Source organism: Canis lupus, chromosome 36, assembly GCF_003254725.2.
Source record: "Canis lupus dingo isolate Sandy chromosome 36, ASM325472v2, whole genome shotgun sequence".
NCBI lineage: Eukaryota > Metazoa > Chordata > Mammalia > Carnivora > Canidae > Canis > Canis lupus.
Window position 1 is genome coordinate 16,723,426 of NC_064278.1, and position 23,132 is coordinate 16,746,557.

The window sequence follows — 23,132 nt, forward strand, 5'->3', positions numbered from 1 at the left end:
TTATTTGTATGTCGTGAGAGAAGGTCAGAGGCCATGTAGTACAATCCCTTCATTTACAGGTGAAGAAATTGAGGCTCAGAGATCTTATGTGCCCTGATCAGGACTCACACCTCAGTCCCATGAAGTGGCATAGGCTTTTATTAGCTGTGATTGCAGAATTTCTGAGCAGGGCACACTTCTGGGGAATCCTGGCTGTGCCACATGCCTGGCCTCAGAGGAAATCTCTGTATACAGGGTTCTTGCCTTCTCCTCCTAGGTCTACCATTTGCACTGAAAAGTTTCGTTTATGGATTTCCTTTCTTGTTTACCATTTTCCTGCCACAAAGAGTTTAACTTATTTTACACTGGGGTTTTCCTGTGATCCTCATCAGGCTTTTATTTTACTTCTCACTGAGAAAGCAGAATCTTTTTTAAAGTTTTTATTTATTTATTCATGAGAGACACAGAGAGGGAGGCAGAGACATAGGCAGAGGGAGAAGCAGGCTCCATGCAGAGAGCCCGATGTAGGACTCAATCCCAGGACCCCAGGATCATGACCCGAGCCAAAGGCAAATGTTTAACTGCTGAGCCACCCAGGTGCCCTGAGAAAGCAGAATTGTTGTGAACTCTCTTCATAAGGGCTTTCATTTACACTACCAAATAGTGCTTAAGGCAAACAGTATGAAAGCTTTGGAGTCCTCTACCTAATTGATTTGAAGATAAGTAGAATAAAAAACACTGACTTGGATCCTGCACACCTTCTACATACATCAGTTGTTGAGTTTCTTTTAGGACAAGAAATCAGCAAGATTAGTCTGATCGAGCTCGGCTTTTGGGAAATTGAGGAATTCGAAGTTGGTTTATTTTGGTCCCTGCGGTCCCCTGGACTAAGACATCTTCAGACAGAAGCCATCTCCCTTCTCCTTTCCTTAGCAGATGTTGCAGATAGCTTTCTCCTTTGCTTTTGACATAGAATGAAGTTTTTTTTTTAAAGATCTGGGAAATTATTTTTGCTCTGGAGTTGACTTCTGATGAATTGTATGACCTTGGGAGAAATTCCATATAGAGAACTCCTTGTACCTCTTTTTCCTGAAGAATAAATAGGATATCCTACCTAACAATGACATTCAGAATATTAGAATATAAACTTGAATTTTGGATTTTGAATGTGGCAGATAGTCACGGTCACGGACTGGCTTGTTAAACCTTCACTGAGAAAATGATGATATTAATTAGCTAGGACCCTTTAGAGTGCAAGGGAGAAAGGTAAGAAAATCCAGCCTAAGCCGCAAGGAGGAATTTATTGATTCATATAAATGTGAAGTCCAAGCAGAGATCATTGTGACTTCAGATGTTGCTGGATCCATGAACTGAAGTGATGCCTTCACTCTATTTTCAGCTCTGTTTACCTCTGCCTGGCTTTATTCAAGCCTTTATGGTCTTTACAGCTCAAGATCCAAGAGTAAGAGAGGCAACATATCTGTTTTAGTACCTATGGGTCAAATCTTTTTTTTTTTTTTTAATGATTTGTCATTTGATTCTTTTTTATTTTTTTGAGGTTTTATTTATTTATTCATGAGACACACAGAGAGAGAGAGAGAGAGAGAGAGAGAGAGAGGCAGAGACACAGGCAGAGGGAGAAGCAGGTTCCACGCAGGGAGCCTGACACAGGACTGGATCCCATGTCTCCAGGATCACGCCCTGGGCTGAAGGCGGCGCTAAACCATTGACCCACGGGGGCTGCCCCCACATGTCAAATCTTAGAGAAGATACTGATGGTCCAGCTTAAGACACTTGTCTATCCCTGAACAAATAGTTGTGGCTGGAAGAATGGGGTACCCTGATAGGCCAGCCAGGATTGCGAGCTCCTCTTTTTAGCAGGAGGACAACTGGGGCAACATGATAGACAACCTCACCATGATCCCATGAGGTCAGGTGAGAGCTGTTCCAAAGAGCAAAAGGGTGATAAACGGGCCAAACTAACTCTAAAAAACCTTTGGATGAAGTGTGAGTGTATTAGCTATAGATTTGTTTGGTGTTTAGACATATTTATGTCTCTCACCATAAATGTATTAAACATACGCTCACATTTCATTAGATTTCACTATGGAGCTTAAGCTCCATTAAACAAGACAAAAAATAAAATAAACTCCATTAAACAGAAGCAGCACCATAATAAGCCTGGCAAAGACACAGTATTTATACAGAAATGTGTATCAGGCTAGAAAGATCAAAGTAAGAAGATAATACTTTTTAGCCTTCGTTAGCATCGGGACATTATATATATAATAGTTTTTCTTGGCCTCTTTCATCAATTCAGAAAAGTCTTCAAAACTATTTTTTATTATAAAAGTAGTATAAAAGAATATAAAAGGAAAGCACTCTCCTACTTCCAGAAGTAGAATATTTCTTTTATATAATTCCAGAAACTGCCCATGTATTTGCAAGAATATATGTGTATTTTATATAGACACATAGCATGCATGTCTGCTCTGTAACTTGCTTTCTGTGCCCAGTGCCATATTTTGGAGATCTTCCTTTGTTAGCATTGATAAAGCTCCTTCGTCCTCTTTAACAATTGCACAATTTTCTGCAGTCTGAATGTGTAATTGATCCTTTCATCAGAGGATTTTAAGGTGCTTTACAAAGAAAGCATCACTCTTTGGTCTCTCCTGCCTACAGGAAACCTGGTGTGGCCGGAGGACCCGTGGCTCGGGGTTGGGCCAGGCTTTCCCCACTGATGGTAGACACAGCAGGTACAGTGATGCCATCAGGGATTTCCCAGAGGGAGCACCATTCCCTCGGGGTTGAAGTGGAGCCAGAATCTGGTCCTGTTAATGCCCTCCCACCCCTCACCCCCCACCAATACTGCCTTCCCTGTGGTTAACCAGAAAGGACGTCCATTGTTGAGTGGTTTGGCAGGTGTCTGAGAAAATTGCAAGGGTGTAATGACTTCCTCTCTAGTTTGTAGCCAAACTTGAGGGGACTAATACTAATTTTCCAGGATTACAGGTAGCTTCTGTTCTCCAGCACCTTGAAAGGGCTTCTTGATATCCTTTATCTGTTTGCAAACATCGCCTGGGGTATGGGGAATCACAGGTAATTAATTTATGTCTAGTTTGGAAATGCTTGTATCAGACGTAATTCCCCCAGTGTCTGTTTTTTGCCACCAAGTTACCGAGACTGTCTAAAAAGCAGCCTGGGCTGAAAGGTTAGTGACCAGGATGGATCATGAGGGCAGCTAGAAGGCGAACGAGCAAAGGAGCCCTCCTTCACTCAACTGTTTAATTAAGAAAAGGCCTTTGGCCCCCCTTCATCTCCCAACTCTCTCCTGATATTCCTTTGCCCTTCCTGCTTCACTCCCATCAGCTTCCATGTCAAAGGAAAGGCTTCTTTTTATTTAAAAAATGTTCTAGCTCATGGAGTCTCCTTGGCCAGATGAGCAGCTTCAGAGTAGTGATGACCTAGTAAATAGAATCTAAGACCAGAAGGTGTCATGTCCCTCGTTCTTTCATTTACCCTCAGACTTCTCTTTCTTTGCCTTTCATTGGCCCTCCCCTATGGTTTTGCCTGTTGAAATTCTTATCTTCTAGATTTGGCTCTGTCACCATGCAGGTGTCTCTAGTTATCCCAGGGATAAAGGATCCTCACCTCTGCTGCATGTTCCAACTGCCCATTGTCTTTCTCACTGGACCCTGGACATTCTTGGAGGCCTTGCCTTGGAGGTACTGGGATAGACAAGCTTTGTCTCTTCCACACCAGACTGTCCTACTTCCTCTCGCAAGGCTCAGAAGGCACTGTATTCCTAGCAAGAACATGATGCTTGGTTCCTAGTGGGTACTTACTATGTCTGTTGAAAATCTGAATCCATCTAGTTCAAGATCTGCTGTGAGGACTTGGGCTTTGTTGTATCGTTAAATCACTGGCATCTTTTTTGGGATCACTGTATTTGTTCCTTTTGTTGGGTTTTGAGTTCTGGCGATGCTTTAACATTTGAAAAAATATATTTATATTTTTACATGGAAGGTTTTCCTTCCTTCAGTCCCCTAGTAGACTTGAAAAATCTCAGATCCCATTAAGTAACCACATAGGGACAGGTTGTATGTAAGTCTCAACTGTTTCGTAAATTCTCCAGTCAGACAAAAGGGAAACAAATAAATGTAAAATAGGACCCCAGGAAATAGCATCTTGCCGTGCAAGAGGTTGGGCACAATCCCCATCTTGCCACAATATATTTTTGGACCCTGGAAACGCTCCTGAGCTTCTCTCTAACACAAGGAAGAACCTACAATTACAAGTACAATGACATGATTTTACCTCCCTAGGGTGACTGGGGCACAAAGAACTCAGAGGCCCCCGTGGGCGGTGGTTTAGGGCTGCAAGAATGTGCTCTGAAAGAAGGTTCTGTTTGTTTTATGACTTGACACAGACATAAATGGCAGTCCTCAAGACCTTTGTTAAAGCAGCCATTTCCTCCTAAGGTTTTCCATCCTGGAATGTCACCTAAAACATGCTGCGAAAGCTATCTTTGGCTTTTTATAGTCTTCTGAAGACAGTCCAACCTCTTAATGTTAATCAATTTTCAAGGCCCCACAAGGCCAGCTTTGGCTCTGATATATGGTTAAGATGGCAAGTCTGGGAGCTGTAAGGGGATCTATTTCCTATTCCTAAGCAGAAAGAATTAAGATTTCTCCTATTTTCAAAGAGCCCTGGCAAAATTTCTGGAACTTTTTTAGTGACTAATTTTCATTTATGATAGCTCTCTTGTTAGGGAAGTTCTGGTTGACTTTCCTCTTCATTTCCTTTAGGAAACCCATCATGCGCTTTTAGGGATTTTCTCTTTATTTCCTCTTTTCAGACCTTATTAGTAATTAAAATTTTTTTCCTCTGAAGAACATGTATGTTGGGGCGCCTGGGTGACTCAGTTGGTAGGTCTAACTTTGGCTCAGCTCATGATCCCGGGGTCCTGGGATTGAGTCCCGAGTGGGGCTCCCTGCTCCTCATGGAGCCTGCTTCTCCCTCTGCCCCCAGCTCATGCTCTCTCTCTCAAATAAATAAAGTCTTTTAAAAATGTATGTTCATTGAAGAAAATTAGGAAACCACAAAAAAGTTTAAAAGACAATAAGGTAGTCTTAATTTTATCTGCAAGGTTAAAAAAACGTTTAAGCTATTTTGGGGTATTTCTTCTTGAGACATATAGATCTAGATGATCTATTTCAATGTATATATCTATTGATTTGTATTTTGTTTTTCTTCTTCTCAATTCAGCTTAGCATTGGAAGCATTTTCTAGCATTAATAGAATTCTTTATTAACACTTCAAATACTGCATACTATTCAAACTATGAGAAGTTGTATGGTTTACTGTAAGCTCTTCTTTTGCTAGACATTTAGACAGTTTTCATACTGACAACTAAATCTTTGCCTACTTTTTCTATTTCCTAAAAATAGTCTGAAAATTGGAATCACCAGTTAAAAAGGTAAAGCCTTTTTTATTGTGAGAAAATATGCATAACACTAAATATACTAAATACTTAAACCATTTTCAAGTGTACTGTTTAGTGACAGTAAGTACATTCACATTGTTGTATAGCCATCACCATCATCCATCTCCAGAACTTTTTAATCTTTCCAAACTGAAACTTTATACCCATTAAACACTACCTCCTCATTCCTATCTCCTCTCAGCCCCTGGCAATCATCATGCTACCTTTTGCTTCTATGAATTTGACTGTCTCATGTAAATGGAATCATACAATTTTTTTGTTTTGTTTTGTGTATGACTTATTTCACTGAGCATAATATTTTCAAATTTCATCCATGTAGTAGGACATATCAGGTTTTCATAATTTTTTTAAGGCTAAATACTATTTCATTGTATGTTTATACCATTGATAGACATTGGGGTTGTTTCCCCTTTTTGGCTGATGTAAAGCAATACTGCTATGAACATTGATGTACAAATCCCTGAGTCCCTACTTTCAATTTTTTTTTGCATATATACCCAAAGTGGTGTTAGAGGTAATTCTACGTTTAATTTTTTTGAACCACCATACTCTTCCACAGTGGCTGCACCATTTTTTATTCCCACTAACAATGCATGAGGGTTCCAATTTCTCAAAACCCTTGCCAATATTTGTTATATTGTACTTAAAAAAATAATAACCATCTTGGGTCACCTGGGTGGCTCAGTTGATTGAGCATTGGACCCTTGGTTTCTGTTCAGGTCATGATCTCAGGGCCATGAGATGGAGCCCTGCAGTGGGCCTTGTGCTCAGCATGGAGTCTGCTTGAGATGCTTTCCTTTTCCCTCTCTCTTCCCCTCTGCCTCTCCCATACTCTCTAAAATAAATAAATAAATAAATAAATAAATAAATAAATAAATAAATAAAATCTTTAAAAAAATTTAAAAATAATAACCATCTTAATGAGTGAGTGTGACATGATATCTCATTGTGGTTTTGATTTGTATTTTCCTAATAATTAATGATGTTGAGTATCTTTTTGGGTGCTCAGTGACCACAGTCACTTTTTTCTTTAGAGAAATGTCTTTTCAAGTACTTTGTCCAGTTTTGAATTGGATTGTTTGCTTTTTTGGCTGAGTTGTAGAACTTATTTGTATATTCTAGATTTTAACCCCTTATCAGATATGTCATTTGGAAATATTTTATCTCATTCTGTAGGTGACTTTTTCACTTCTAGTGACCTTCAGTGTGTAAAAATTTTAAATTTTGTCATAGCCTGGCTTATCTATCTTTTTCTTTTTTCTTTTTTCTTTTTTCTTTTTTTATTTCTATTTTCATGTTTATTTATTTTTAAGATTTTATTTATTTATTCATGAGAGACACAGAGAGAAAGAGGCAGAGACCCAGGCAGAGGGAGAAGCAGGCTCCATGCAGGGAGCCCGATGTGGGACCCAATCCCGGGACTCCAGGATCATGCCCTGGGCTGAAGGCAGGTGCTAAACTGCTGAGCCACCCAGGTATCCCCCTCTTTTCCTTTTTTAGTTTGTACTTTTTGTGATATGCCCAAGGAATCATTGCCAAGTGTAACACCATGATGCTTTTCTCCTATGTTTTCTTCTAAGAGTTTTAAAGTTTTAGCTTTCATGTTTAGGTCTTTGATTTAGAGTTAATTTTTTATAAATGGTGTAAGTTAAGGATTCAACTTCATCCTTTTGCATGTAGATATCCAGTTTTCCCAGCACCATTTGTTAAAAAGACTGTTTTTTTCTCCCATTGAATAGTTTTGGCACCTTGATGAAAATCCTTTGACCATATATACAAAGATTTATTTTGGGGCTCCTCAATCTGTTGTCATTGGCTTTCTGTCTGTCCATATTCATGAATTTCATAGAGCTCCTTGAATGTGTAGTTTAGTGTTTTTCATCAAATTTGGGAAGTTTTAGACATTATTTTTTCAAATAATTCCTTTTCCCTCTCTTCTTCTGGAAGTCCCATTATGTGTATATTGGTATGCTTGATTGTGTTCCATAGGTCTTGAGGTTCTGTTCATTTTTCCTCATTATTTTTTCTTGCTGTTCTTTTTTTTTTTTTTAGAGATTTTATTTATTTATTCATGAGAAATATGAGAGGCAGAGACACAGGCAGAGGGAGAAGCAGGCTCATGCAGGGAGCCTGATGTGGGACTCGATCCCGGGTCTCCAGGATCATGCCCTGGGCCAAAGGCAGGCGCTAAACCACTGAGCCACCTGGGCTGCACCCCCCCCCCTTTTTAAAAGATTTTATTTATTTATTCATGAGAGATACACAGAGAGAGAGAGAAACAGAGACACAGGCAAAGGGAGAAGCAGGCTCCATGCAGGGAGCCTGATATGGAACTCAATCCCGTGACTCCAGGATCACACCCTGGGCCAAAGGTAGGCGCTAAACCACTGAGCAACCCAGGGACCCCCTTTTTCTTGCTGTTCTTTTTTTTTTTTTCTTGCTGTTCTTAAAGGATATAATCACAATTGGCCTGTATTAAGGCTCATGGATTCTTTCTTCTGGCTGCTGAAATCTGTTGTTGAGCTCCTCTAGTAAGTTTTTTTTTTTTTTTTAAGATTGTATTTATTTATTTATTTAGGAGAGAAAGATAGAGCACATGTAGGGTCAGAGAGAGATGGAGAAACAGATTACCTGTTGAGCAGGGAGCCCAATGTGGGGTCTTGATTCCAGGACCCTGAGATCATGATCTGAGCCAAAGGCAGATGCTTAACTGACTGAGCCAAAACAGGTGCCCTCTAGTGAATTTTTTTCTTTTTAAAAATATTTAGTTTATTTATTTCAGAGAGAGAGAAAGAGAGAGAGTATGTGCAAGTATGAGCAGGGAGAGGGGATGTGGGAGAAGCAGACTCCCCACTGAGCAGGGACCCCAATGTGGGGCTCCATCCCAGGATCCTGGGATCATGATCTGAACTGAAGGCAGATGCTTAACTGGCTGAGTCACCCAGGTGCCCCTCTAGTGAGCTTTTAATTTCAGTTATTATACTTTTTAATGGTAGAATTTCTATTTTTCAAAAAAATAATTTTTATCTTTTATTGATATTCTCTATTTGAAACATCATTTTTATACTTTCCTTTAGTTCTTTAGATATGGTGCTTTTAGTTATTTTAATATTCTTAAAATGGCAGAATTTAGTCTTTATCTAGTAAGTCTAGTGTCTCAGATTTCTCAGGGACAGTTTTTACCAACTACTTTTTTTCCTGTGTATGGGCCCTACTTTCTTCTTTGCATACTCGGTAATTTTTTGTTGATAATGGACATTTTAAATAATTTAATGTGACAACTCTAGAAATCACATTCTTCTTCCTTTCTGTGGTTTCTAGTTGTTGCTGTTTGTTTAATAACTTTTCTGAACTAATTTTGTAAAGTCTATATTCTTTGTTGTGTGTGGCCACTGAAGTCTCCTTTCTGTTAGCTTATTGATCAGCTAATAATTGGAAAGATTTCCTTAAATTCTTGGAACCTGTAAGTCTCCAAACCTTTACTGATGGGTTTTAAGCCTTCAATGTTTGGGTAAGTATATTACAACCCTACCTCAGCCTTCACTTTTTGGCTTGAGCAGAACCTCAAGATTAGCCAGAGGCAAGAACTTAGGGTTTTACACAGCCCATTGCACATAGGTGGCCTTCTAGATTCACAGAAATATGTTGGAAAGTTTCAAAGTCCCTTATGAACATCTCATTCCCTAGCTTTTCCTTTTAATTTTTAAATTTGTTTGGTTGCTTCCTCCAACTGTTGTCACTGCCTCAGATAGTAGTGGTGTTTAAACAATTGCCACTGATTGTTTTTAACAAATATGTTTGGGGAAAAATGTTATTTGTACTAAGTGGAATCTGTGGCTGGCCAAATAAAGACAAGACTTGTGAGTGAATTTTTCCAGGGAACTGTTAGATCAAGCAATGACAGTCGTCTGTGAGTTGGGCTTTCATGAGCTCCAATCTTGTTCTGTGCTTTTCAGAGGATACTTGATGGCTGTGTTTTGCTGTAATTGTGGGGCTATTGGTTTTCAAGTCTACCACAGGGCTGGAAACAGAGGGATGGGACTAAGGCAAGTTTAAATGAAACAAAAACTTGTAAGCCTACTTTGTTACTGAGATTCAGCTGCTTTCTTACATGAACCTTCCTGAGATTGTTGCAAGGCTTTAGTTAATTTAAAGGGTAATTTAAAGGGTAATTTAAAGGGTTCTGAAAAGTTGATTTTGACAATTTTTTAAAAAAAGATTTTATTTATTTATTCATGAGAGACACAGAGAAAGAGAGAGTGGCAGAGACACAGGCAGAGGGAGAAGCAGGCTCCATGCAAGGAGCCCAACGTAGGACTCGATCCCGGGACTCCAGGATCACGCCCTGAGCCAAAGACAGGCGCTAAACTACTGAGCCACCCAGGGATCCCTGATTTTGACATTTTTTGCTTGTGTTCTCGTTATTTTTATGTAGGAGAGGATTTTCAGAGGTCCTTACTCTGCCATTTCTGTTAATGTCACTCATTGATTATGCTGCATGTGGTTTTGTCAACGGGAAGTCAGATGTTAATTTGATTCTTATTAATTTTAGGTACTTTGTTTTTAGGTATTATGAAATTTCACTATAATATATCAAGGTTGATCCTTTTATTCCAAGGATATGTGTACTTCCTCAGCTCTGGGAAATCTTCTACTGTTTCTTTGAGGGGTTCCATGTTTCAGGTTCTCTCTTTTCTAGATGTACTCTTTATTTCTCTGTTAAACTTTTCATTCTTTTACCCTGTTGTTCTTTCCAGGAAAATTTCTCTATCCCACATGTCTGCTTTCTAAGTCTGTCTTTTGCTGTGTTCATTCTGTCACAATAAGGATTTTATTAAAATGTTTGGTGGTTTGTGATTGTGTTTTCATTTCTGATTTCAGAGGTTTAGATAGTGTGTCTGAGAATGTGCTATCCTCTGGTGATAGGACAGGAGCAAGATGTGAGGTTGGGCAGGGTGAATCAGTAGAGTTATCTGGGGGAGATGCTTCCTTTTTTTCTGGGTGAGACCAACTACCAGAAACACTGCCCTGACCTCCTGACCTCCTAATCCAAATGCTGGCCCAAAATATGCCTCTGGGGCCTCCTGCTCCTATAATTTGGTGTGTGTGTGTGTGTGTGTGTGTGTGTGTGTGTGTATGTGTATGGGACCACCTGCCTCACTCTTCCTACTGCAATGGCCCAAACCAGTTTTTTTTTTTTTCTTTTTTTCTTTTTGGCCCAAACCAGTTCTGATGAAGGCTCAGAACCCCCTCATCCACACAGCATCCCAATATCTTCTAATTTGAGGCCCTTTGGAGCCATCTCCACCACTGTACTCACCTATATATATTTTAGGCTATTTAATCTGATTTCACCTGTTTTGTGTCTTTCAGGGATGGCTCGTATTTCTTGCCATAGAGTCTTTCTTTCTTTGCTTACCTTCATTGTTTCTGTTTTATTTGTTTAAAATTATTTTCTGTCATTGCTAATGATGTGGAGTGAGGAGAGTAGGCTAGAGTATGTCAACCTTCTTTATCCCATCTCCTCAGGTGACTTTTTAAAAAGTCATTTGGGGGCATTTGGGTGGCTCAGTTGGTTAAGTGTCATACTCTTGATTTTGGCTCAGGTCATGAGCTCAGAGTGGGGAGGCCCGTGTCAGGCTCTGTGATCAGTGGGGAGTCTGCTTGAGGTTCTCTCTCTTCTTCTGCCTTTGTGCCTCCCCCCAACTCACAGTCTCTCTCTCTCAAAATAAATAAATAAAATCTAAAAAAAAAAAGTCATTTGAAGTTTTCCTGGGGACTAAGAATTTAGAATTGATAATCAGAGGAGAAAATAGCTGAATATTTGCTTCCCAATATCTTAATAAGTATTGGGAATTTAAAACCTGAGTACAGGGCACCTGGGTGGCTCAGTTGGTTAAGCATCAGCCTTCAGCTTAGGTCATGATCCCAGTGTCCTGGGATTTAGACCTGCATCTGGCTTTCTGCTCTGCAGGGAGCCTGTTTCTCCCTCCCCCTCTGCCTGCTGCTCCCTCTGCTTGTGCGTGCGCTCTCTCTCTCTGTGTCAAATAAATAAATAAATCTAAAAAAATAATTAAAACCTGAGTACGGAAAAAGTATGGTTTTGGACGGTCCCCTCAACTAAAACTCAAACTTTCTTTATCCATAGTTACATGCCACTTTCCCTCAGAAGCTACGACTTGACTCTTGCCACCCTTGTTGCTCAAGAACTTTGGTGGCCCAACTGGAGACAGCACCTCCGTGGCTGGAGGCACTGTGTTGAAGCTTTGCAACTTTAGGGAGCGGTCTGGGTGGGGTCATGTTCCAGCTGCACCCCGTAACATTTCCCATGAACTGGTTGTGTTGATAGCTGGTGCTGTCTGCGGTTCACTGTTCTGGCCAACAGAGGCAGAAGAATTGCTTGTGTTGAAAAGCATTGACTCATCCAGCAGCCTCTGGCTGTGGTTTACTCACATGCATTTACAGACCTCTGGGGCTGGCATTTCTGTGAATTCTTTCCAGTTCATTCCTGTTCCTCAGGCTCACCCCTTTACAAGTGCTTGCTTGCCCTGCATGCCTAAAATGACAGAAGGACATCAGCTCCACGCGATAACTTGTCAGTGACTTTCTTTAGGATTCTTCTGTGCTAGTGTGTTATCCTATCCATGTTTGTGGAATGTAATAATAAAGATACTTTGTACATCTCTAGAAACTTCCCCCTGAGGGACTTTTAAACATTTAAAGACAGTAGTTTTGTAATCTCATAAATTTTCAGTCTGAGGTATATGTTTCTTTGTTAATTTTTAAGCAATGAATACGACTTTGAAGATAGCATAGCAGGCTTCTCATTTTACCACACAAAAAAGAGCTCTGTATCCTAGGCTGGTGTAGAAATGTGTCATTTTATACTTATTAGGGGTGTAGATAGACACACAGGCATCTTTCATTTCTTACTATTTCTGTAAAGTTGACTATAAGCTATTTGTCACAAAATTTATTTCATTTCCCCAAGACTTTTTTTTAAAGACTGATTTATTTATTTATTTATTTATTTGAGAGAGAGAGAGAGAGAGAGAGAGAGAGCGAAAACACAGATCGGCAGAGCAGCAGACAGAGGCAGAGGGAGAAGCAGACTCCCTGCTGATCAGGGAGCCCAATGTGGGACTCAATCCCAGGACCCTGGGATCATGATCTGAGCCGAAGGCAGATGCTTGACCAACTGAGACACCCAGGCACCTCTCCCCAAGACTTTTTTTTTTTAACTTTTTTTTTTAAAGATTTTATTCGTTTATGAGAGATACAAAGAGAGAGAGAGGCAGAGACCCAGGCAGAGGGAGGAGCAGGCTCCATGCAAGGAGCCCGATGTGGGACTCGATCCTGGGTCTCCAGGATTAGGACCTGGGTCGAAGGCAGGTGCTAAACCGCTGAGCCACCCAAGGCTGCCCTAGTATCGTAGTTCTTAATTATGTCTGCACACTAGAAACACTTGGGAAGGTTTTTTTTTTTTTTAATTTTTATTTATTTATTATTTATTTATTTATTTATTTATTTATTTATTTATTTATTTATGATAGTCATCACACAGAGAGAGAGAGAGAGAGAGAGGGAGAGAGAGGGAGAGAGGCAGAGACACAGGCAGAGGGAGAAGCAGGCTCAATGCACCGGGAGCCCGACGTGGGATTCGATCCCGAGTCTCCAGGATCACGCCCTGGGCCAAAGGCAGGCGCCAAACCGCTGCGCCACCCAGGGATCCCCCCCCCCTTTTTTTTAAATACAGGCGCATGAAATCTGTTGAGCCTGGAAGTAGACTAGTGGTGTCAGAATGAGGAACTAGAATGAGAACAGGAATTTACTACAAACTGGCACTGACCGGGGAGCTTTTTGGGGTGAAGAGAAGGATCTGCATGTCATTGTAGTAGTGGCTACGCAATTGCATATATTAACTAAAAAATTATTGAACTTAACAGTGAGTGAATTTTGTGGTCTGTCAAGTATATCTTAATAAAAATTTCTTTAAAAGCCTGCCTGGAAATCACTTCAGATCAATAAAATCAGAATCTCTGAAAGTGGGACTCTGGCATTGGCATTTTTAAAAAGCTCCCTAACTGATTTTAATGTTCAGCTAGGGTGAAGAACCAGTGGCCTAACCCTTGTTTGTCTTGGTAGGACAAGCCTGCCCTAGGGCCAAGAATCTTCCAAACAGTAATGCTTTAGTAATGTGATTTGGTTTCTTTGCCTCTCCCTTAAAGTAATAAGGGCTTATAAGACTTAAATATAAAGATGATGGTACATCTGGATTACAGTGCAGCAGTTTGAGTTTGGGGGGCAGTGGTATCTTGGAAATATAGGTGAGTAACTGAATGAATTACTGATGTTTTGGGGAAACTCTAGCCTTTCCATGTCTGATGATCTCGTCAGGACCATGGTGTGGGCAAAGTGAGTGAGGCCCTCACGTTGGGCACCAAATGTAAGGGAGCACCAAAAAACTCGGTGATCAAGATAAATACTATTTTAATGAAATTTAAAAAATAAAAATTGATGCAAAAAATAACAATGACAAAATATCAACATTTTATATGAAGACAAGATCCTCCTATCTCCCTGATGAAGCTTGGCTGTCCTCTCTTCTTGAGAGCTGAGACCACATCCAGCTTTTTCATGAGAAGAGGGCCAGATGACTGTCTGGGCCTGAGGCAGAAGACTCACACCCAGTCCTGGCTGCTGTTGTACCTGCTGGGTGCATATACATCTTGCCTTTCTTTTTGTTGAATAAAAAGGGGACCTGTGGGTTCCTGACTGTGCCCTGAACCCTGCCTGTAGTGGTGAGAAATAACTTCTACTTCTCTCTTCTCCCCTGGGGCACAGGAGAGTAGGAGTGGTTTTCAAGGATGTTTGTGCTGTTTTCCATTTTCTGGTAGGTCTGTGATTCTCTGCTTGATCTCCAAATCTGGAGCTAGGTAATGAGTCCCTAATCTGATAAATTCCTGTTCTCATCCAGGGACAGATCCAGGTTTTGTAGAGTCGGAAGTTTATACTATTTTGAGGGGCCTTCTTTAAGGAAAAGGATACACATTTATAAATACAAAGTTAAATTTAGAGTTTTAGAAGGAGCTCCCTGCAAATGAAGAGCACAGAAGCTTCATTAGCTTCAGGGTAAGATTGTTTCCTTAGTATTTCATTTTCCTTATACGTTTTCAGGATTTCTTTCCCCAGTTTGTTAGCTCACAAGGCCCACAGACTGTAGGACTGTGTTTCAAGTCTTATTTTCCAATTTCTTTTCTTTCCTTTTTCTTTCTTTCTTTCTTTTTCTTTCTTTCTTTCTTTCTTTTCTTTCTTTCTTTCTTTCTCTTTCTTTCTTCTTCTTTCTTTCTTTCTTCTTTTCTTTTCTTTTTCTTTCTAAAGATTTTATTTATTTTTTATGAGAGGCACATACAGAGAGAGAGGCAGAGACACAAGCAGAGGGAGAAGCAGACTCCCTGTGGGGAGCCCAATGTGGGACTCGATCCCAGGACCCCGGGATCACGACCTGAGCCCAAGGCAGACACTGAACCACTGAGCCACCCAGGCACCCCTTATTTTCCAATTTTGTACTTTCAAAAGCCTCAGAATTTTTTCCTTTGTGAGGTCATGAAATGATTAAGAACGTTAGTTCTAGGGTCAAACTGGCTGATTCTGTAATCTGGCTCTTCCAAACTAGTTGTTTGACTTGGGAGACTTAATTCGTCTTTTTGCCTCTATTTCCTCCTCTACGCTTCACATCGTTCTGCTGAAACAGGACTAAATGAGATAATGCGTGTGAGGCTTAGCACAATACCTGAACAGAGAAGGCACTCAGGAAACGTTTTTAGTGTTCAGGATTCTTGATTCTAAGTGACAGAAATGTACTCTGGGTACCTTAAATGGAAAAAGAACTTATTGGGAAGATGTTGGATAGTTCACAGAATTGACAAGTTTGGAAAAGCAGATGTTGAACATAGGCGGGAATTAAGGAAGGCTGGCAGCAGAAGTAATCTGATTAGAATATTCCGTTCCTGCTGGATACTGCCATTGCTGCAACCCAAATCTATTCCTTCTTCCTGGAATCTCTCTCTCTCTCTCTGTCTCTCTCTCTCTCTCTTTTTTTTTTTTTTTTTTTGAAGATTTTATTTACGTATCCATGAGAGACAGAGAGAGGCAGAGACACAGGCTGAGGGAGAAGCAGGCTCCCTGCAGGGAGTCTGATGTGGGACTCGATCCCAGGACCCCAGGATCATGCCCTGAGCCAAAGGCAGATGCTCAACCACTGAGCCACCCAAGTGCCCCCTTCCTGGAATCTTTTATTAAGATTCAACATCACTGATTCTGTCTAAATCAGCTAAGCCCAAGGTTGGGGAGAGAAGGGTCTATCCTGTTCAGCTTCTAGTGGAGGTTGGTGCCTCTTACAGTGTCAGATTCCACCCAAATAGGGAGAAGGTTTGGATGTGGGGGATCAGAAAAACTCTCAAACTAACACCAATGTTTCCCTTGTGTTTCTTTTTTTCTTTTTTAAAGATTTTATTTATTTATTTATTCATGAGAGACACAGAGAGAGAGGCAGAGCCACAGGCAGAGGGAAAAGCAGGCTCCATGCAGGGAGCCCAACCTGGGACTCGATCCTGGTACTCCAGGATCAGGCCCCAGGCCGTAGGCGGCGGTAAACCGCTGAGCCACTCAGGCTGCCCCCCTTGTGTTTCTTTAAGGTCTAATAGAACTGAGCTGCAGTATGATATCCTGCCAGTAGGTGCCACCCTTTAACATGTGAGTCTGCACCGTAACCTCTTTCAGCGGTAACCTGCTGTGTAGAGAACACAGTGGTATTTATTTACCAAAGTCAAGCGCCAACTATTAGGTTACAGGAAATGGATTCAGTGCTCCCAAATGAAACCTTGCTATCTGTAAGTTTATGTTAATTCTTTGGTACTTATTGATTTTTATCTGACAATAAATAAACTCATTTAAGAATCACTGCCATAGGGGTACCTGGGTGGCTCAGTGGGTTAAGTGTCTGCCTTCAGCTCAGGTCATGATCCCTGGGTCTTGGGATTTAGCCCTGTGGTGAGCTCCCTGCTCAGTGGGGAGCCTGCTTCTCCCTCTCTTGTTGTAGTTCCCCCTGCGTGTGCTCACACGTGCTCTCTTTCTATCAAATAAATAAGTAAAATCTTAGGGGATCCCTGGGTGGCTCAGTGGTTTAGTGCCTGCCTTTGGCCCAGGGTGTTATCCTGGAGTTCTGGGATGGAGTCCCCTGTTGGGCTCCTGGCATGGAGCCTGCTTCTCCCTCTCTCTCTCTATCATGAATAAACAAATAAAAGCTTTAAAAAAAAAAAAAAAGTAAAATCTTAAAAAAAAAAAAAAAAGAATCACTACCATAGTCTGAAAAGTCCTTAATTTTGAAGTTTGACTTGAGTCCATTTATGGCTGTGGTCTTTCCCCATCTATATGCTACTTTCCCCCCATATCTTCAACCAAAATCCAGTACAGCCAAAATCCATATAGCAGCACTGTGTTAGGTGCAGCTGTGAGGATTTGCCAGCAGCCTCTTGCCACATGGATTTCATGCTTGAGTTTTGGAACAGAGAGACCCACAAAGAGAGCTGTAAAATAATGAGGTCAGCCCAATTACAGAAATATGCACATAGTTCAGTCCTGAAGGACACCTGCCCTGGCCTGCGAGGGTCAGGCATGATCTCCTGGAGGATAAAAGTTGAGATTGAACCTTAAAGTTCTTCAAAGTATTCAGTTTATACGTAACATCAATTAGCACACAGGAATTGATCTTACAGGTTTGAAATGCTAAACATCACTGTGAGCTGAAGAACGTAGCCGAGTGCTTGGAACATGGTAGATGCTCCATAATAAATAGCTGTGGATTAATTGGTTTAGGACTACTTGTATGCCTAGGCTGGTATGATCCATAGCATGCTGCTTAATATAGAGTTGATTTTCTAGTATCCTTAAATTGAAACTTACGCATTTAATTCCCACATCAGCTGGCTCATTACACATATAGAATATGCCTCCGTTTCAAGGTCATACATTCGAACCTTGAAGCCCACTTGATCCCAAGAACAGCCCCAAGAGTGGGGCAATGGCTTACTACAGATTCAACTTCCCTGCTGGGAAAAGGAAAGAAAGCCACGTCCTGTGGCAGATGAGCATCAGAGGACAGTGTGCTGCTTGTTGAGATAGGTTCCACACCCAGTCAGGTTCTTATCCAGCTGGGCATCTCTCTAGAAGAAGTTCTTTATTTTGAAGACAGAAAATGACAAATAGGTGTGCAAGAAGGCCAATTAGAAAAAAGTACTCATTAGATTAAGATAAATTTCTATTCCCTGCAATAAATACTGTTACCCACCCCTCCAAGGCCTCCCGAAGAAATCTTTCTTTTCACGTGAAGGTGACTTATTAGAATGTGTTTCCAAAAGAAATCATGGTTCAAACTGATCAGCATGTGGAAGTGTATTTGCCTGGCTGTAATCCTGTTTGAGATCCTGAAACTTACTTTGCAAAGGGAAAAGGTGTGTCTTAAGTTTTTCCCTTTTGAAATTGAAACATAACTTTAAGTTTTATAGCATTTCTTCCTAGTTCTCTGCTTAGCGTATCTAAAACACTGCAGAACCTTGATTTAGGTCACAGTTTGGTTTGGTTTAACTGTAAGTAATAGCTGGAAGATGGGACTGGAGGTGTCCTGGGTCATGTAGGGATATAAGGAAAGGATGTTTTGTAAGTTCTAAGGAAAGGCATGCAATTCAGCCATGGTTGGCTGTGACTATGAACCTCTCTATTTTTTTTTTTTTTTGACTATGACCCTCTCTAAATGAGATGATGCACGTGTGGGGCTCAGCACAATTGCCTGACACATAGAAGGCTCTCAACAAACATTATTTAGTTGATCAGCCGAGGTTCTTGATTCTAAACAATAAAAACTTACTTATTTTCACAAAAACCTATTTTGTAAGGGCAGTCATAGTCCTGCCCTTGTGTAATCAAGGGGTCAGCTTTCTTCTGCTTCTTGAGAATTACATCTTACCTCTGATTTTTGAAAGTTTTGAGTAGAAAAATTTGCCATGTGTGCAATAAGCAGTGAAGATCCTCCTGCCTGTGTAGGGTTTGTTGCTGTAATGAAATTAAATTTATAACCCAGTTTACCTGATACATGTTCAGTGATTTAAAGAAATGATTTTGTGTTCCATGGGGGACAATGAGCATTTCTTATAAACACAGATATTTTTAATATCCAAATGAATATTTTAGGTGTTATTTCCTCACTTGATATATCTAGGACTTATAAAAACCTTACTGCTTATGTTTTCTCTGACACTCTGTACTTTTTAATGAAAACCATTTAACATTAATTCTCCTATGTTTTAATACAGAGGCCCTGGTCTCTTACTGAAGCTCAAGTGCTCTGGTCTCCTGCCCAAATCTTGCTCCCCAGAATTGATGGGCCTTGGGACTCTCCTCTGCACTTCTAGTGTAATATCTCCAGTTGCTCTGGCCCCCATGCCCAAGAAAACCCTGGGTTTTCCTGTAGGCCAAGAATCCTTCCATTCTTCTTTTTTTAAATGTGGCTCTAAGGTGGCTCCCATTTGTTTGACAAACAGGGATAATAGCTCTTGTCTTAAATAAGTTCAAAGAAAGAGAAACTGTTATAATTCAAGGTGTAGGTGGGGAAAATGACAGTGCTTAATAGAGTACAATGAGGGCTGGCTGGCACTAACAGACTCCCAAGGAGGTCAAGAGGTCCTCCCAGTAGAGGTGATGTCCCAATTGTCTTGGAGAATAAATGAGAATAAGCCAGACCGAGAAGATTAGGAAAGGTATTCACATGCAAATGGCAGTTTCATGGGACTACACGTGGTACGGTGGGGCTGGCACAGGGTTTAAGGGGAGAATGATCAGAGGTGAGGCTGAGAGGAGATAGAGGCTGTGTCCCAGAGGAAGGATGTCTTGTGTATCACTCTAAGGGGTCAGGACTTTGTACTGTGGAAAGCCATTAAAGAATGTTAGACAAGGAAGTGACATGGTCAGATTTGGTTTTAGAAAGGCCATGTTGGACAGGCTAGGGACTGGTGAGAATGTGATCAATGTCTGATGGAAGATAATGGCAAGGGAAACGGAAATGAGGAGGGATTCTGGAAATTCAAGTAGAATTAATAGGACAGTGTATCTGGTTGGATACAGGCAATGAAGGAGAGAGAAATAGGATTCCCAGGTCTCTGGCTTGGGTGATAGGGTAGGCTTCTGAATCCAGCAGGAAAAGGAAAGGCTTTATGGGAAAGATATTAAGTTTATTTATTTATTTATTTATTTATTTATTTATTTATTTATTTATTTTAAAGATTTTATTTATTTATTCATGAAAGACACAGGGAGAGAGAGAGGCAGAGACACAGGCAGAGGGAGAAGCAGGCTCCATGCAGGGAGCCTGACGTGGGACTCGATCCCAGGTCCCCAGGATCACACCCTGGGCTGAAAGCAGCACTAAACTGCTGAGCCACCCGGGCTGCCCTTAAGTTCCTTTTTTTTTATTTTTTTATTTTTTTTATTTTTTTTATTTTTATTTTTTTTCCTTAAGTTCCTTTTAATGTGGACTTCAGATGCTTGTCAGACATCCATCTGGAGATGTCCAGTAGGAAGTGGAATCTTTGAGTAGGGACCACAGGGGAGGTCTGGGCCAGGGGAGGAGATGGGCTTACTCAGAGAGGAAGTGAGCATGAAAAAGGAAGGAGTCCAAGCACCTGGAACTACCAAGTCCCTTTCTCTCTGTCATCCCAAAGGCCTAAAAGGGCAACTTGGGGCGTCCCTCACAAGTGTTGGTTGCTCTGGCCTCTCTGCCTTGCCCATAGGGGTGAAAATCCAGAATGCGGGCAAGAGAAATCCTGTGATCCCTTGGCATGGCCATTCTTCTGTCTGGAAAGCTGTTCATCCAGATGCCCCTGTAACTCATTCCCTCACTTCCTTTAAGATTTTGCTCTAAAGTCACATTTTCAATGAGTCCCGGGTTGCATGGGGTTAGAAAGCCATGCAGTTGTCAGGGGCCACAGGTGACTTTGTTTTTACAGTAGCTTGCAAGTCACTTGGCCTTTGTAGCCCCAATTAATAGAGTTTTTCCATCATACGAAGTGTTTTTGCAAGTAGAGTTCTCTGAGAGGAATTCGTTGTGAGGAAATTCTGTGAGTTTGTCCATCTGTTTCATCATCACTCAAGGGGTAAAAGTTTAGACAACCATATAACAGCCATGCACTCAGCTGGCAGCTGTTTGGCTCATCATAACACCCTTGTCCCCCAGCTTTCCACCTCGGTAAACATGTGCGAGGGGGCTGGGGCATGGAGATTAATGGATGGGGGCAGTGTGGCCTTGTCACCCTGCCCTGAGAGTAGGCTCTGATCCATTTTTATAGCTAAGTATTTCTACTCTAGAAAGTTCTGTAGCTCTCTGCCATCTCCCTTTCCACACTGCCAGGAAGGATTTAGGTTATTGAAGATAGGTTAGGATCTTGACATAACCAGGTGTGCTTATCCATTGCTGTCCCTCTTCCTGTCCCCTCATTGGGAGCTTCATGGAGAATTGTCGTCATAGCTGGATGTCCCAGGTGGCATCTTGTGTGGGGATGAGTCAGTATAAGAGGGAGACTTGTATTTCTCACACTATTCACTGCAGGAATACCTGCTTAAGCTACAGACATAGGGGGGTATTCAGGGACTCCCTTTCATATTTCTTTTCCCAAAGCTCTTTCCAGGGGTAGCACCCATCTCCCTCATTTACAGACATCAAGGGCATCTCTGTTGACAGTTATGTCCTGTGATACCTTGCAAAGGCAAGGACGGGCTCGTCTACCATCTGCTTTCTCCACCAGATACAGGGGAGAAGTAACATGGGTTATCGCAGCGCTTTCCCTTCAACGGAGCTCATGAAGAGGCTGGCGGACCAACCCAGGACCCACCAAGATGAATTTGGGTTAGAAGGAGGTGTGCATTCTCAGTGAGAGTTATTAATCCTGAGGAGGCTACAGACTTCCTTTTCTCCAGGCCATGACAAATGCGAGATCTTTGCATTAGTTAGGAATGTGTCGTACTCCTGTCTGAAAACTGGAGGAAGGCTTGAAGGATCGTCTTATGGAAGCTATATCCCTGTGTCTTTGCTTTTTTTTTTAATGATTTTATTTATTTATTCATGAGAGACACAGAGAGAGAGAGAGGCAGAGACATAGGCAGAGCCTATAGACATAGGCTCCCTGCGGGGGAGCCTGATGTGGGACTCGATCCCAGGACCCAGGGGATCACACCCTGAGCTGAAGGCAGATGCTCCCAGGTGCCCCTGCTTTGTTGTTTTTTAACTCAAGGGAGTGAATGTTGAGTAAAGGCCGAAGTAGCAAAAGAATCTATTTTTTATCTAATCTACAGAGCTTAGGTTGTGTAAAACAGAGTCAGGGAGGGATCCCTGGGTGGCGCAGCGGTTTGGCGCCTGCCTTTGGCCCAGGGCGCGATCCTGGAGACCCGGGATCGAATCCCACATCGGGCTCCCGGTGCATGGAGCCTGCTTGTGTCTCTGCCTCTCTCTCTCTGTGTGACTATCATAAATAAATTTAAAAAAATTAAAAGAAAAAAAAAACAGAGCCAGGGAAAGAGCAGATTCTCTCTTCTGGGATGGCAATTTTCAAGGCTCTCCATTGTGAAATAGCCTAAAGAGGGAAGTGGCCTTGGTATGATTCATAGCTGGCCCCTCTTTCCATGCTTATAAAAGATGGTGAGCCCGGGCTCGGGGCTAAGGACAAATTTTTATTTGATGGCTCAATTGTCAAATGCTTTGTGCAGATTGCAGGGCATGCCTGGTGCAGTGCTCAAAGTTTCCAATCCTCCTAGGGCTGTTCCTCACACCCACTGAACAGTCTCAGGGAAAATGCTAGAGTATGGAAATGATAAACCAGGGGAAGGCATGCATTGCTAAATAGTGCAATATTAACAGAGAATACAGCCATGAGTTAATACCATTTAGATAGGGGTTTTTTTGTTTGTTTGTTTTTTAGTATTGCCAGAGTTAAAAAATTTTTTAAGTGAAACTTTGGGGTTATTCTAGCCCCTACCAATCTTTCTAATGTATTTCTACTACACTTGCTTAAAACGTTTTGTTTTTATATTATAAAACTAATGTTGGTTGTGAAAAATTAAACCAAGAAAATAATGAGCAAAAGTTGTTTTTCCTTATCCATTCTCCTTCCTGGCACCATGCTGTAAGACGGTGTATCACCCAGGGAACTGCTTCACGGGAAAGGCCTGGTCAGTTGTGGTAGATGAGTTCAGGGAGGTTTGCAATCGCCCAAGCTGGGGATAATCAGGTCGGGGGCAAGAAGGTTGAAAAACACAGGATTGATTTAGGCAAAAATGAGTGTCTGAGAATAGTGGAGGATGAGCCTGGAAAAGTAAATTGGGTCAGGCAGAGGGTCTCAAAGACCAAGAGTTTGGTCTTCCGCACACTGGCAGTGGTGGCTAATTCGAGATTTCTGCATAGGCAGCATCTCTACGGTGCTTGGCCATGTCACCTTGTGGTGGATAGTCTCCAAGGGTTTCTTCCTTTCTGTACATGTATATTATTCTTTCCTTCAAGAAGTAAGAGTTTTTTCCTCTTCCCCTAAACTCTGGGTTGGCCTTC

General features: G+C 41.4%; 1 long non-coding RNA gene across 2 annotated transcripts in view; it reads left to right on the plus strand.

Annotated features, from left to right (window-relative positions):
• LOC118350466 (uncharacterized) overlaps nt 1–23,132 on the plus strand; it is a 145,649-nt gene that overhangs the window by 36,836 nt on the left and 85,681 nt on the right. The window lies entirely within an intron of this gene.